Below are 13,979 nucleotides of genomic sequence, written 5' to 3'. Positions count from 1 at the left end.
ATTAACTTGTGATTTACACCTCTCCTCTGCTGTCCACTCCTTTGCTCTCCACTGCTGTGTTCTGTTCTCCACTCCTCTGCTCTCCACTGCTCTGCTCTCTACTGCTCTCAGTGTTGTATGAAGTACTCGAAAACCATACTTAAGTAAAAGTATACAGATACTTCACCAGAAAATGACTTTGGTAAAAGTCAAAGTCACCCATTAAAATATTACTTGAGTAAAAGTCTTAAAGTAGCTGCTATTTTCTGTACTTAAGTATCAAAAGTATTTTTCTTATATTAAATGCACTTAAAAGTATTGAAAGTAAAAGTACAAGTACAAGTACAAGGGGGCACGGTGGCTCAGTGGTAGAGCTGTCGCCTCACAGTCAGAAGGTCCTGAGTTCGATTCTTGCCTGGGACACTGTGGGCGCTGTGGTTGTGTTCCCCCCCATATCTTCAGTGCTTACTGCCCAGGTGGGGTATCTCGTCGTAAGGGCCTTTCTCTCTGTGTGGAGTTTGCATGTTCTCCCCGTGCTCCCCCAGGGGGTTCCTCCGTATATAACCCCCCCACTAAAAACATGCAGAAGATCAGATCGTCATCGTCATCCGACCAGTGACGACAACATCCGAAGTTGGTCCCCGGGCGCTGTACGAGAAAGCGACCACTGCTCCTGGCCTGCCCCCCGGAGGAAAGGACATGCCTGGATGGGTTAAATGCAGAGGACACTTTTCACCGGCCACCGTCAGCATGAGTGTGTTGTGGCCGCATGCATGTGTTGTGGTGTTCGTGTGACAATAAAAGACGGGCTTGTCCAGTTACGAGAGTTTTTTTTTTTTTTTTTTAAGTAAATTCTGTAAATAAAAAAGCAAGCGGTAAAATAAATCTGAAATTTGAACTTTATTGTAAGTTTGCTTTGGCAGTATTATGGCGACGTGATGCCTTGCCTACATGTGAAGGAACAAAATAGAAAAATAAATAAGTATTCCCTTCTTATACATTTGTTTAGTTATTCAAGTGTTTTTTTCTTTTCCTGGATCTATGCCATTTTGAATTATTTGCAATGTACAGCACAACTATGTATAACTGCACTTCTGTGTAGCCTACCGTACAGGTTGACACAAGAAAAACCTGAGAGAAAAACTAACAACTCTTCTGCACTGCTAATTAAGAAGGTAAGAAGGTAAATTTATTTTCTACAATAGCTACCACATAATATAAAAAATACACAATTGTAACATTCAATTCATTTATTTACAATCATTACTGGTTTCAGAATACATTTATCCTTCCGCCACAGAATATAGTTCCATACACAAGATCAATGATTGCACTAAACATTTAGTTGCCTTTGAGCCAAAAAACAACTAACCTATTCCTTAACGGGATTCACAGTTATTGATACATTGCCTGTAAAAGTACAGTTATTTAAACAGTTATCTAAAGCAGCCCGTTTTGGTGACGTTACTACGAAATCGGACATTTCCTTGTTAGAGATTTGTAGACTGACAGGCTAACAGTGGGCGGAGTCAGCACAGGTGTTCTTCATTCATCAGGGAGTGGAGTGATACTGCGGTTGGAGCCGAACTGTAGATTGTTGGCCTATTTACCACTGTTGCTAGCCAATCAGAATCCAGTATTCACTCATGCTGTTGTAGAATAAGCCATTTACTCTGTGCACTGGAATGTTGGAGACTTATCTTGCTGCATTGTAAATATTTCACATTTGTATCAGACAAATAATTACTCACTTAAATGCTGCCTGAATCCTGAACAATGGAGGATGAAATAAATAACTGAGTGCAATTAAGATTTCTATCGTGCCAGTGATACAGCCACATACACACAAGCCCAGCTGGACTTTTTACTTCTCACATCAAAGGCAAAGAATGGGACCTGACAGTAAATCAGTGTGAGATGAAACATTAAGATGAGCAGAGAACATGAACACCACCTTAAAAATTGAGGCTGGTAGTAGCGACACCTAAAGAAAACTAAGCTCTTCGAGAACTTACAGGAAAAAAATCCAACACAGTTGGATAACAATCGTTAGGTTGCCTTGGTGAGTACACGCACACTCTGTACCTGGTCTCTGATGCCCAGCAGAGATGTCATGAGGTAGACAGACAGACAGACAGACAGACACACACACACACACACACACACACACACACACACACACACACACACACACACACACACACACACACACACACACACACACACACACACACACACACACACACACACACACTCTCTACTTGAAACTGAAAAGATGTCTGTTCATCTTCAAAAGAAGTTGGTTTTCAAAATTGCGAGAACTCAGTCTTGCTCTCCTTGGGCTGAAGACGAGGCCTGCGATGCTAAAGAGTCTCTCACATGCCGCTGAGGCAGGTAGAGGCGTGTTCAGCTTCACAGAGAGGTTGCACACAGCTGGGAAGGATTTCAGCAAGTCCATGTGATCTGCTGTACAGACCAAGTATCCATCCAGTTGTTTGGAGGTGTCTTGTGCATGAGACGAGTGCAGGGCAGAGAAGAAGTCATCTTCATCAGATGAGGACCTGGTGGCATCAGGTGGCAGGGGGGGTTCTTCTTCCATGTGCTGCCTGATGTAGTCCATCCCTGAAATACAGTGAGGATGAAAATATAAATGAGAGGATTAATACAACTTTATAACATGTCATGACCCCAACCTAAGGTTTTGTACTAGTTTGTTTTAATTTGAGGCTATACGTTTTATGCACTATACATGCATCCATAATTGAGCTGTGAGTTTGTTTTTGCCAATATTACAAAATGTACAGAATGTTTCTCAAACACGTTTTCTTACCCAGTCTGATTGTGGCATCATCCTTTGTCCAAGATGTTCGGAATTTGGGAAGAAGAATGGCAGCTGCGATCAACTCAGGGTCTCCTGACATGTGGGCAAAACGCTTCTTTACTCCCACCTGCAAGGCAATATATTTGTATAGCACATTTCAGCAACAAGGCAATTCCAACGCTTTACACAAAACATAAAAAAACAGACAAAGTGCAAAGGAAACATTTTGAAAGGACATTTAAATACAATTAAAATAATTAGAGGGTTAAGACAACCAAAAATATGCTAAAATAGATGAAGACAAATCAAATACAAGAATAAGTTACCTGTAGAGCATCCACCAGAGGCTTGCAGTACTTCAAGGTCAACTTCACACGGTCAAGTTTGTCGGTCAGCAGGTTGATTGTTGGAAGGAGCCACCCCATCTGGGTATTTACTTCTGCTTGCAAGATGTTGGTTGCCTTGGCGACCGGCTTCATGGCAGCAGCATACTCCGCGAGGAACGCGAGTTCAGCTGGATTAAACCTGTGATCAAAACAAAACATCACCACTGTTTTATACTGATAGAGAAAATTTACATCACATTAGCCTTTATTTGGACAATCACTAGTTATTAATATATTCATATACATTTCCATTTTAGTTACATATAGTAATGACACAGACATACTTCATAGTTAGATGACCTGTGTACATACACAGATAGACATCATATTTGGATAACCTGTGTACATACACAGACAGACGTATTTAAATAACTTGTACCATACATTTGCAGCTCCTCTCGATCGCACACTGTGCCCTGTACTGTGCCCTGTCACCTTGCCACGGTGCTCTCTTTGCAGGGCCAGAATAACAGATAGGTTGAGTCTACAGAATAGCCTTCCAGTGTGCGTCAAGACATGTAATCTGATGTGCGTCAAGACATGTAATCTGATGTGTGTCCTATAAGTATCTTTGAGTATCTGTTCAATGTATGTAAGCCTGTGTATCCATCCGTGAATATACAAGAGTGCATCTCTTGGCCAAGATCTATGTTCAATACATCATATCAGACGACTTCTTCTGACTCCTGGCTCCATCATTTCATTTCAACTGGTTTCCTTCAAGTGGTTCACTGTTTACCTTTTGGCTGTGGAATTTCATTCTATATCAAGCAGAAATCAAACAGCTTTGGACAGAGGAAAAACATATGGGTATGATCAGCTGGAGAAAAGCCTCATCGGTCACAGGTGTCATTTGTATCAGGGAACAGTCTGCTAAGCTTAGCTTTTGTGTACTGAACCCTGTGTAGAACTTTGAAGTGGATTAGGGTTAGACGAGAGCATGAGGATGAAGAGTTGACTCTAACTAGTGCCTCCTCCCAACATTCATCAGACAGTTCTTGTCCAAACTCCTCCTCCCACTTAGCCCTAACTCTCACAAGAGAGATCGTGTCAGAGTTCAGTATGAGGTTATACATAAGTGAGATGAAACCTGGTGTTTCAGGAAGAGACAACATATCAGATAGAAAAGAGGTTGCAGGGAGCAGAGGGAAAGATGGAGAATGCGTGCGAGCGTAACTACGAGCCTGCATGTATTTAAACAAGTGGGAGTGAGGTCAGTTATATTGTGCACAGAGGTTCTCAAAAGATGCAAATGTACCCTCTAAGTAAAGCAGACTAGGCCACAGACAGACAGACAGACAGACACACACACACACACACACACACACACACAGACACACACACACACACACACACACACACACACACACACACAGACACACACACACACACACACACAGACAGACAGACACACAGACACACACACAGACAGACAGACAGACAGACAGACAGACAGACAGACACACACACACACACACACACACACACACACACACACACACACACACACAGACTGTTTCTCTCTATCTACTTCTTTTTTCTGTCACTTGTTGCTTCTCTCTCCCTCTTTCTCTCTCCCCCTCTCTTTCTCTTCCTCTCCCTCCCTCTCTTTAAGCCACTTTCTGTCTCTCCCTCTCTTTCTGTCTGTCTTTCTCTCTCAAATGTCATTTGAGGACATTTTGTGTGGAAGAGCTGTGTGCTCAAAATGTCACGCAAAGGCACAATAATAATTGAGCTAAAACATAATAATTCACCATAATGTAATTAAACCAAATAAAATAAAGATCATAACGTAATGAAAATCCAATAATGTGATAAAATCTTCAGCCTGTAACATAATGTCATCTTTGCTCATATAGGCTAATAACTTCTTATGTTATTGCTATTTTACATTACAGGCCTGATAACAGCATAATGCAACCAGTTAATGGCTGTGGTCGGTGCATGCAGTGCTTAACATAATAAAATACATCAGGCTCATATAAATACATGTAAGCTACTCATCTTATTTAACTCAGTTCATACACATTTATTATTTGTATTGTTTATTTTCTGCCACAGTTTCTCTCATTTCTCTTGAGTTGCTTGTCTTTCGTTCAGCTGGAGAGAGGCTGGCTGTGTTTCTGCTTTAACTTCATGGTTGTATGTAGGCTATATTGTGTATGTGTCATTATATGTTGTGTGAATAAAATAAAAAATATACGATTAAGCAAAACATGCAGTTTTCAGTAAGGTCACCTTTGGGACAATGGGATGTGTTCTCTTTAAAGGAGAACTAACCTCCAAAACACTTTTTTTCAGCTTTTAACCAATATATATGACTTTGGGGGTGATGTGTGAAGAATTCTGGTCAGAATTTCCACATTTGACACCAAACTGTTGCCATTTTACCATTTGTATCATTTTTCAGCAGCATAACTGGCATAAGCGCCCTCTACGGGTCGAACACTGCTTTTTTTTTTTTCTCAAATGAATGGGAGATTTGGTACAACCTGACGTCAGGTTGTCCCCAAAGACTATGGGATTTCAAGATAATTACTCCCCTACCCCCTCTGTACCCTTTCGGCTCCTCAGAACTCCAAGCCTATTCTTATTGAAGTTTGCTCTTAAAATACTGAACCAAACGTTGTCAAAGTTGGCACATGTCTTAATTATAGTTAGTTTCCCGCTGAATGTGTCATTACTTTATTGATATCTTACCTGGATAAGCTCGAATGATGATGTTTATATTATCAGTCCGAGTTGCAAGCACTGTCTCCAGCCCAGGCAGGCAGGCGGGAGAGAGTCGTACTGTAACATGGACGAGCCCCAAGCTCCGCGGGCGCGCGCAGCAGGCCAGCAGCAGCTGGGCTCTCTGTGCTGAGCAGAGAGAGCAGTCTGATATTTCCGCAAACAAATATGGTCGCAGTTTAGCGCACATGTAAAATATAACGCTATACTACGACGTGACAACGTGACAAAGCTGGTCTAAACACATCGGCTACTGTAATATCGTCACTGTGTACAAGCAACGGGGGGGGGGGGGTGACTCGCTGTGTGTGTGTGTTTTGCTGTCTGGAGCACTTTCTCCAGTGCTCTCTGTGCACAGTCTGACATTTCCGCGGCTATCAGTCCGACTTGGAAGCACTTTCTCTCGGCCAGTCAAACGGGAGAGTCTGCTCGCTCATGCACCCGCGGGGCGCGCGCACACTGCACACAGCAGCAGTGAGAGGCGGGGGCTTTCAGTCAGCAGAGCAGAGCAACTGGCTCTGTCTGTGTGTGTGTGCTCCGAGGAGGAGAAGAGCTCTGTCCTGCTCTGCGCCCAGAGAGGAAAAATCATAGGTGCTGTAACTTTCAACAAGAATCACGAAAAGCCCCAAAACGCAAATTAAAAACGGATTTCATTGCGCGGTTTATCTCTAGTTAGACGAGGGAATTACGTGGAGAAATCTCGCATTGTGTTACCCCAGAGCGAGAGGTTTGTCCTATTGTGGGTGTGCTGCTGTTAACGAGCCCATGTCACTTTGCTCCCGTAACGTAGTTTGAGTAGTTTCCATAGAGAAACATGCAGAAAAATAATTAAATTTCTAGTTCGCCACTGAATTACCAAATTGATATAACTTTCAACCATTTTGAGCAAAGCTCTTTCCAAACAGGCCACCAGCGTTGGCTAGTTGTTGATATTTATACAGATATGGCACCTCTCAAATAAATTATTTTTGAGGCAGTGGGCAAACTGTAATGGCGTCGATTTCCGAAAAAAAATCTGGACTTCAACACAGCCAAAGAGTCTAGTATAGACAAGAGCATATGTCATTTCTTGGTTTTTTCCATAGGTATTTTCAAATCACTGTTCTAATACATATCTAGGGGGTTAGTCCCCCTTTAAGATGAGGGTTTGTGTGGAGCAATGTTGCCCTCTGGTGGATTAAACAGGCCACGCTACAGCATGTGTGCAGGCTGGCTGGCTTTGTTGTTTCTACTCTGAACGTAAAGGAGCGTCCTGCACGAGATCGAGTAGCTCTGTTACCGCGCGCCCGAGAGAGAGAGAGAGAGAGAGAGAGAGAGAGAGAGACTCGCGCGCCCGAGAGAGAGAGAGAGAGAGAGGGGGGGGGAGAGAGAGACTCGCGCGCACTAGAGAGAGAGAGAGAGAGAACGAGGGGGAGAGAGAGACTCGCGCGCCCGAGAGAGAGAGAGAGAGACTCGCGCTCTCTAGTGCGCGCGAGTCTCTCCCTCTCTCTCTCTCTAGTGCGCGCGAGTCTCTCTCTCTCTCTCTCTCTCTAGTGCGCGCGAGTCTCTCTCTCTCTCTCTCTCTCTCTAGTGCGCGCGAGTTTCTCTCTCTCTCTCTCTCTCTAGTGCGCGCGAGTCTCTCTCTCTCTCTCTCTCTCTAGTGCGCGCGAGTCTCTCTCTCCCTCTCTCTCTCTCTAGTGCGCGCGAGTCTCTCTCTCTCTCTCTCTCTCTAGTGCGCGCGAGTCTCTCTCTCTCTCTCTCTCTCTCTCTCTCTCTCTAGTGCGCGCGAGTCTCTCTCTCTCTCTCCTTCAGTCTCAACCTGCTTTACTGGCTTGTTGACAAGAACATTCCTGTGTTGCCAAAGTGAACGGATGAAAAAGAGAATCAATAAAAGACAAATATATTTCAGGGAAATCAAAACAAAGAAATAGAAGATAGAAAAGGATCAAACTAGTACATCAAGTGATCATAAGATTGTCAAGACAAAGTAAATACAGTGAGTCATGTGTCATATAAATCCATAGAAACAATGCAGACTACATGAACATATACATGACATCATATGAAAGCAGAGACAGAAGACAGTTTGTAATAATTCTGTGATGTAAAGTTCTACATTGTTGCTGTTATGATGTCAGCAGAGACACATTTAGCTGCTAAGTGCTTCACATGAGTACTTAGCGCTTATAGTACAGCTGCTTAGCTTCAATATATACAGGAATCGTGCATTTTGTGATAAAAGTATGAAATTTGGTACACTTATAGCCAAAGGCATTCTCTAAAGATTTGGATATGGAGGCATCATGAATTTTCAACATGGCGTCCATGGCAGCCATTCTTCCAATATGTCTGCCAGAAACAACAGTTTTGTTATGATTGATGACTACAAAATAATATTTCAGGCTTTTACCATATATTATAGTATTTGGTAAATGTCTTTTGAATAATTGACCATCTCATTGAAAATTCAAAATGGCCGCCTTTTGTCCAGACTGGTTGGATATGGATGATCTCTGTGTCAAATTATGTTTTTTTTCTCTCTTTTCCCCCCCCTTTTTTTTCTCTGCAGAAATTGAATTACCGTAAATTCCGGACTATAAGACGCACCGGTGTATAAGCCGCGGGACCAAAATTGACTATTTTTTTCTTCTATAAGCCGCACCGGTCTATAAGCCGCGGGTGTTTTGATGTTTAATTACCATATGAAAGGGTTCGTGCACAGAGAGGAATGTCGGGAAAGCGATGGCTGTTTGGGGAAGCTCCCATTTATTAACATTTCAACAAAACAAAACAAAAGTCAGGTCACTAATCCCCAGACAAAATCACACAACAATAGGCTATATGTGCAGCAAACCTGTAACCAGAGAAGTCAAGTCACTAATGCTCGTCTTCCTCTTCTTCCTGCGTACTGAAACCACCAAAGTCCTCATCTTCAGTGTCGGAAACGAACAGGTTCAGGGTGGCTTCGTCAACCACTCTCCTCTCTCCTTCATTGTCACTCAAAACCAACGAACTCCTCTTCATCTATAGCTGTGTTTCCATTACAGTTTTTCGCAAAAGAATTGCGATATTTCTACAACTTCGACAATGTACAATTGCGACTTGTAGGCGTTTCCATTGAAGTTGCGTTTGAGTGATTCCCCGTTGCAGCAGCTGCCACAGTGATTACGCACGGGGATCTGCCCCATATCCCGTCCCCTGCATGCTCAAATCCAACCAATGGTCAATGGAAATCCCAACATGAAGTTACAATGCATATAAACGAGCCTGATTATCAATTCAAAAGAAAATGAGTCGCAAAATGTTGCTGGCTGCGTGAATGCAGTCAGCGCGACAGGCAGAGGAAAAAAGGTAGCCTAATAGCCTACAACTGGTCCGATTTAGAGATGGAGGGGGGAAAAGGCTGATTTGGTTCTATAATTGCACCTGAAACGTGTGCAATGTATTAGCCTACTCACAGTCACTGTATTCACTTCAGACAGCACCACCGCACCAGTGTGTGCTTTTCATCCTCTCATCTCGCCGCTGTGCCAAATGCGCGCACACAGGCAGCCTGCTGTCACCATGGACCGATTTCTGCCATTAAACATTATCTAATTTGCCCGGCTACGCTTTTGCACAACACTCGTCTTTCTGCTAGGTAGCGTTGCTTCAAAGTTTTCCACTTGCTGCGGAGGTTTTGACACGGCTATCGAACCTTACTTACCAAACTTATTTTCCGCTCCTTTTCCAAGGGATAATATGGGTCACATGACGTGCAAATGCGAAAAATGTGTTTCCATTACACTTTTGCGATAAACTGCTATATCGACACGTCTGAAAAACCACCTCATGATCATCTACTGCTCGTTCTCATGCTGTCGAGAACGAGCAAAGCTTTTTTTTGGTGAAAGAATCCTCCAGGGCGCTTCTTGTTAACAGTCCGAGTGAGTGGCAGGTCGAACGTCAAAGGCACTTCATCCATATTTATGATCTGCTCCGGTTCGATGGAATATTCCTTGATCTTCCTTTGTGTGAATTCGCCGAAGTTTGTGATTTTCTCCTGGTAGTCGGGGGAGGGAGTTGATGGGCTTGTGGCCGTTTGCTTACCGTAATTACCATATGTAAGTGGTCACGCACAGAGGGGATTGTCGGGAAAGAGATGGCTGTTTGAGGAAGCTCCCATTTACCGTATTACCGTAACATTTCAACAAAACAACATAACACAACACCACCGTTGTTTATTTTTACAGTGCACACAGTGTCCGCGGTGTGGTGAAAAGAGGGCAAGAGAGGAAATTAAAACAGAAGTGGATTTATAGTTAGAAAGAGTGCTAAAAAAGAGAGTTTTTTTTTTTTTTTTTTTTTTTTTCTGAAAAAATCCATAGATAAGACGCACCGTTATATAAGCCGCAGGGGCCAAAAAACGGGAAAAAAGCCGCGGCTTATAGTCCGGAATTTACAACTCTAGAATTTCTAAGAAGCTTCCTTCCATCTCACAAGACTTGTTCTAGCGACCTTGCCCTAAAGTGCGCGTTTATATATGGAGAACAAAATGAAGATACCCGATGTTATTGTTGAGTAAATGTCCACATATTGGCATGCTGAAATGGCCATACATGTATGTGGAGATCTCAGTCATTGTCCCTTTTATACCCATATATGGAGATTGATATTTGATGTCAGGGACGTGAGCTCAGTAATGTTACTGATGTGAGCTCCATATTTGGAGTGTTTGATGTCAGTGGTGTGAGCTTCATATCAGAAATGTGTGATTTCAGTGATGTGACATCTATATTAGGAATGTGTGATGTTCGTGATGTCTGATGTCAGTGTGATGTCAGTGATGTGTGATGTCAGTGATGTCCTAATTAGGCGGTGTGACCCATTGACAAAGATCCACCAGTTTCACAGACTCACAGTTAAGTGAGGCCAAATCAAGGGTCTATCCCTATTCAATTATTCACACTCACCTTCACAGAAACAGAGTGCTGTGCACTGTAACTGAGCTTTTTTGCACTTGCACTGCCCAACACAACCCTTTTTGCATTTGCAAGAGACCAGTTCATAACTGGACTGGCCTGCATCTGGTAGGCATGTCCAGAAGGGCTCATAGTCCCCCTCAGATGTCTTGACCAGCCCCATTTGCACGGTGAGGGTAGTTCGCACAATTGCCCAATTTCGCATCACTGATGACATCACTCACTGATGACATCACTCTCTCCCTCTCCCTCAGTCTCTCTCCCTGTCCTCTCTCTCCCTTTCCCTCAGTCTCTCTCCCTGTCCTCTCTCTCCCTCTCCCTCAGTCTTTCTCCCCCTCTCTCTCCCTCTCCCTCAGTCTCTCTCGTGTGTGTGTGTGTGTGTGTGTGTGTGTGTCACTGATGACATAATCAGTGATGTCACAATGATGTCACAATGCCTATGTATGACATCACTGATGACATCATCACTGATGACATCATCACTGATGACATCACTGAACTATACCCTCAGCCTTAGGGCAATCAGCTTTCTGAATGTTGATCAGGACTTTCACTGCATGCTCGTTTTTTTGCTCTTTTCAACATTGTTTCATTGTACTTAAGCCTGCATGTTTGATGATATTGTGCTTTGTTCGCAACCATGGCAGCTGCAATACCATGGCCCTCATCCAGTCTTTCAATTGGCATTGTGGAAGGGAGCTGGCCAAGTTCCTTGAACTGGGTTAAATGCTCTGCAAGTGAAGTGTATCCACTCCCCTTGTCTGCCCGCTTGGACTGCAAAGGACATCTCAATGCCTCTGCCGTGTGTTCTTGGCATAGAATACAGAGCTTCCAGTCAGTCTTGGCTGTGCAAGACGTTGATGGTCCTTGACCATCAAAATTCACAAGTAAGAATTTCTTTGACATCTTCTCAGACAAGAAAAATAAACTTTGTTTGCAGTAATGGCCGAGGGGTTATCCTTTTACCACCTTTACTACAAGGAAAGACATACAAGTATGGGATACAACTAGGTTCGGAGAATTTCCCTACACCTAGTCCGATCGTTCATCCAGTACCATTTAATTCCTGTGCGATCTGTACACCATCCGGGTAACTATATGAAAGTCATATAAAGCCCTGTTACCCTTGGCTCGGCTCTCCCGCGCTGGCACATCCTGTCCATTCAGGTGCGGCTATCTAACTACATCTAAATATGTAAACTATAACTAGATGTGGGGCTAACATTAGATAGCATTTAGGAAACTAAACTGCACTACCACTCAACTATCACCACAACCAGCACGTATACAGAAATACATAAAATTTGGCATTGTTAAGAGGAGTGTATTTAGCTGGCACTGAACCCCATGCTGAGTTTCACAGCAGTGGTGTTACCAGTGTGCCCTGGCTGTGTTTCAACATCCACTCTATTATGTTTCCATTCATCGAATGGTTCAGTTGTTTGCAGATATGAGGTTATTGAATCAACCATTTAACCAACCAAGTTTGATTTCGGCCATAATGACTGCCATCTTGAAAATGGTCATAGGTCAGCAGTGGTCAACAGTTGTGAGTACTGATGTCATCAGTTGTGTTGTAGAAGGAAGCTTCTGGCCAATTTCAAGTAAAATTTTTGAATTCTGCATTGGAAAAAATGACTTATTTGAAACTGGGATCACCCATATCAGACAGCCACAGAAGTGACGGCGGCCATCTTGAAAATTTAATTAATTTTTTATTATCCAAAAGACATTTACCAATTACTCTTTATGGTAAATAAGTCTGAAACATCATATTCTATCCATCATTCATAAGAAAACGGTTGTTGCTGGCGGCCATTTTGAAAAACGGCTGCCATGTTCAGAATTCACGATGCCTCCATATCCAAATCTTTTTGGACTACCTTTGGCTATAAGTGTACCAAGTTTCATGCTTTTATCACAAAGTGCACGATTGTTTTGGTTGTCTGCTGCACTATTAGTAGATACTGTAAATGAAGGCCAATCAGAGGCTCAGTCACATCTTCAACCAATCACACACTAATGTCAATCAACAGTTACATGTTGCTTGATTTTCATCACTCAACTGATTTAACAACAGAGCAATAATACACTGCTTTATTTAAAGACAACAATAATGACATATTCAAGTCAACAAGTTCTGTTTCAAACTATACACATCAAACATTCTGCATTTATGTTGATCATTTTCAGACTAAAATGTCTGTTCTTGTTGTATGTGATGTTAAAACTCTGTCCAGTTACTGTTCTCACACACACACACACACACACACACACACACACACACACACACACAGACACAGACAGACACGCACACGCACACGCACACGCACACACACACACACACACACACACACACACACACACACACACACACACACACGACACACACACACACACACACACACACACACACACACACACACACAGATCATGTCTGTTCACAACCACATGAGCAATGAACTTGCATGCAAACACTATTGTGACTTTAGGTGTTTGTGTTTGGTCACGGTGTGTTTCTGTCTCACTCTATCTGACACAGAGACACTGAGTCACCATCATGATGCAGATAGAACCCAGGGTAAAGTGGTTCAGTGAATTTGGACTGGAAAGTGTGGAGGTGAATCAGTTTGTCAGAGGAAACTGTGTAGAAGGACAGAGAGCCAGCAGGCCAGTCAAGATACACTGCGACTCTGTTAGAGCGAGAGGAGGAGAGAGGTATGTCTGTGGGTCTGGCATTGTGCAGGGCATAGTAATGATCATCAATGCAGAACAGACTCCAGGACTTTTCATTCCCTCCAAGCTCACAGTCATTACCATGTCCTCTCCTGCTGATTCCTCTGTAAGTCACTCCTATATCAACCCATCCTTTCCTTTCCACCTCCCAATAACAGCGACCAGTCAGACCATCTCTACACAGCAGCTGAGGCCTGGGGTCAAATCTCTCTGGGTGATCAGGATATGGCTGCTCCTCTCTCACCACCGTCACCTTTCTGTTGTCTTTAGACAGGAGGAGGCGTCTGCCTGCTGTGTTTGGGTCCAGTGTGAGATCACAGGCATCTGAAGAGACAACAAGACTCGTTACAGCAGCAGCTTCTCATCTAATAAACATGTTTGTTTGTT

The 13,979-nt window shown here is 43.1% G+C and overlaps 1 protein-coding gene across 1 annotated transcript in view; it reads left to right on the top strand.

Annotated features, from left to right (window-relative positions):
- Window positions 1-13,979, top strand: part of LOC310800013 (phosphoinositide 3-kinase regulatory subunit 4-like) — a gene marked incomplete at its 3' end in the record, with an annotated part of 239,417 nt that overhangs the window by 61,756 nt on the left and 163,682 nt on the right. The gene's annotated exons all lie outside the window — the stretch shown is intronic.

This window comes from Poromitra crassiceps, assembly GCF_964638095.1.
Source record: "Poromitra crassiceps genome assembly, chromosome: 29".
Lineage (NCBI taxonomy): Eukaryota > Metazoa > Chordata > Actinopteri > Beryciformes > Melamphaidae > Poromitra > Poromitra crassiceps.
Note: the sequence above shows the minus strand (reverse complement) of the source record. Positions and strands in the feature narration are given on the sequence as shown.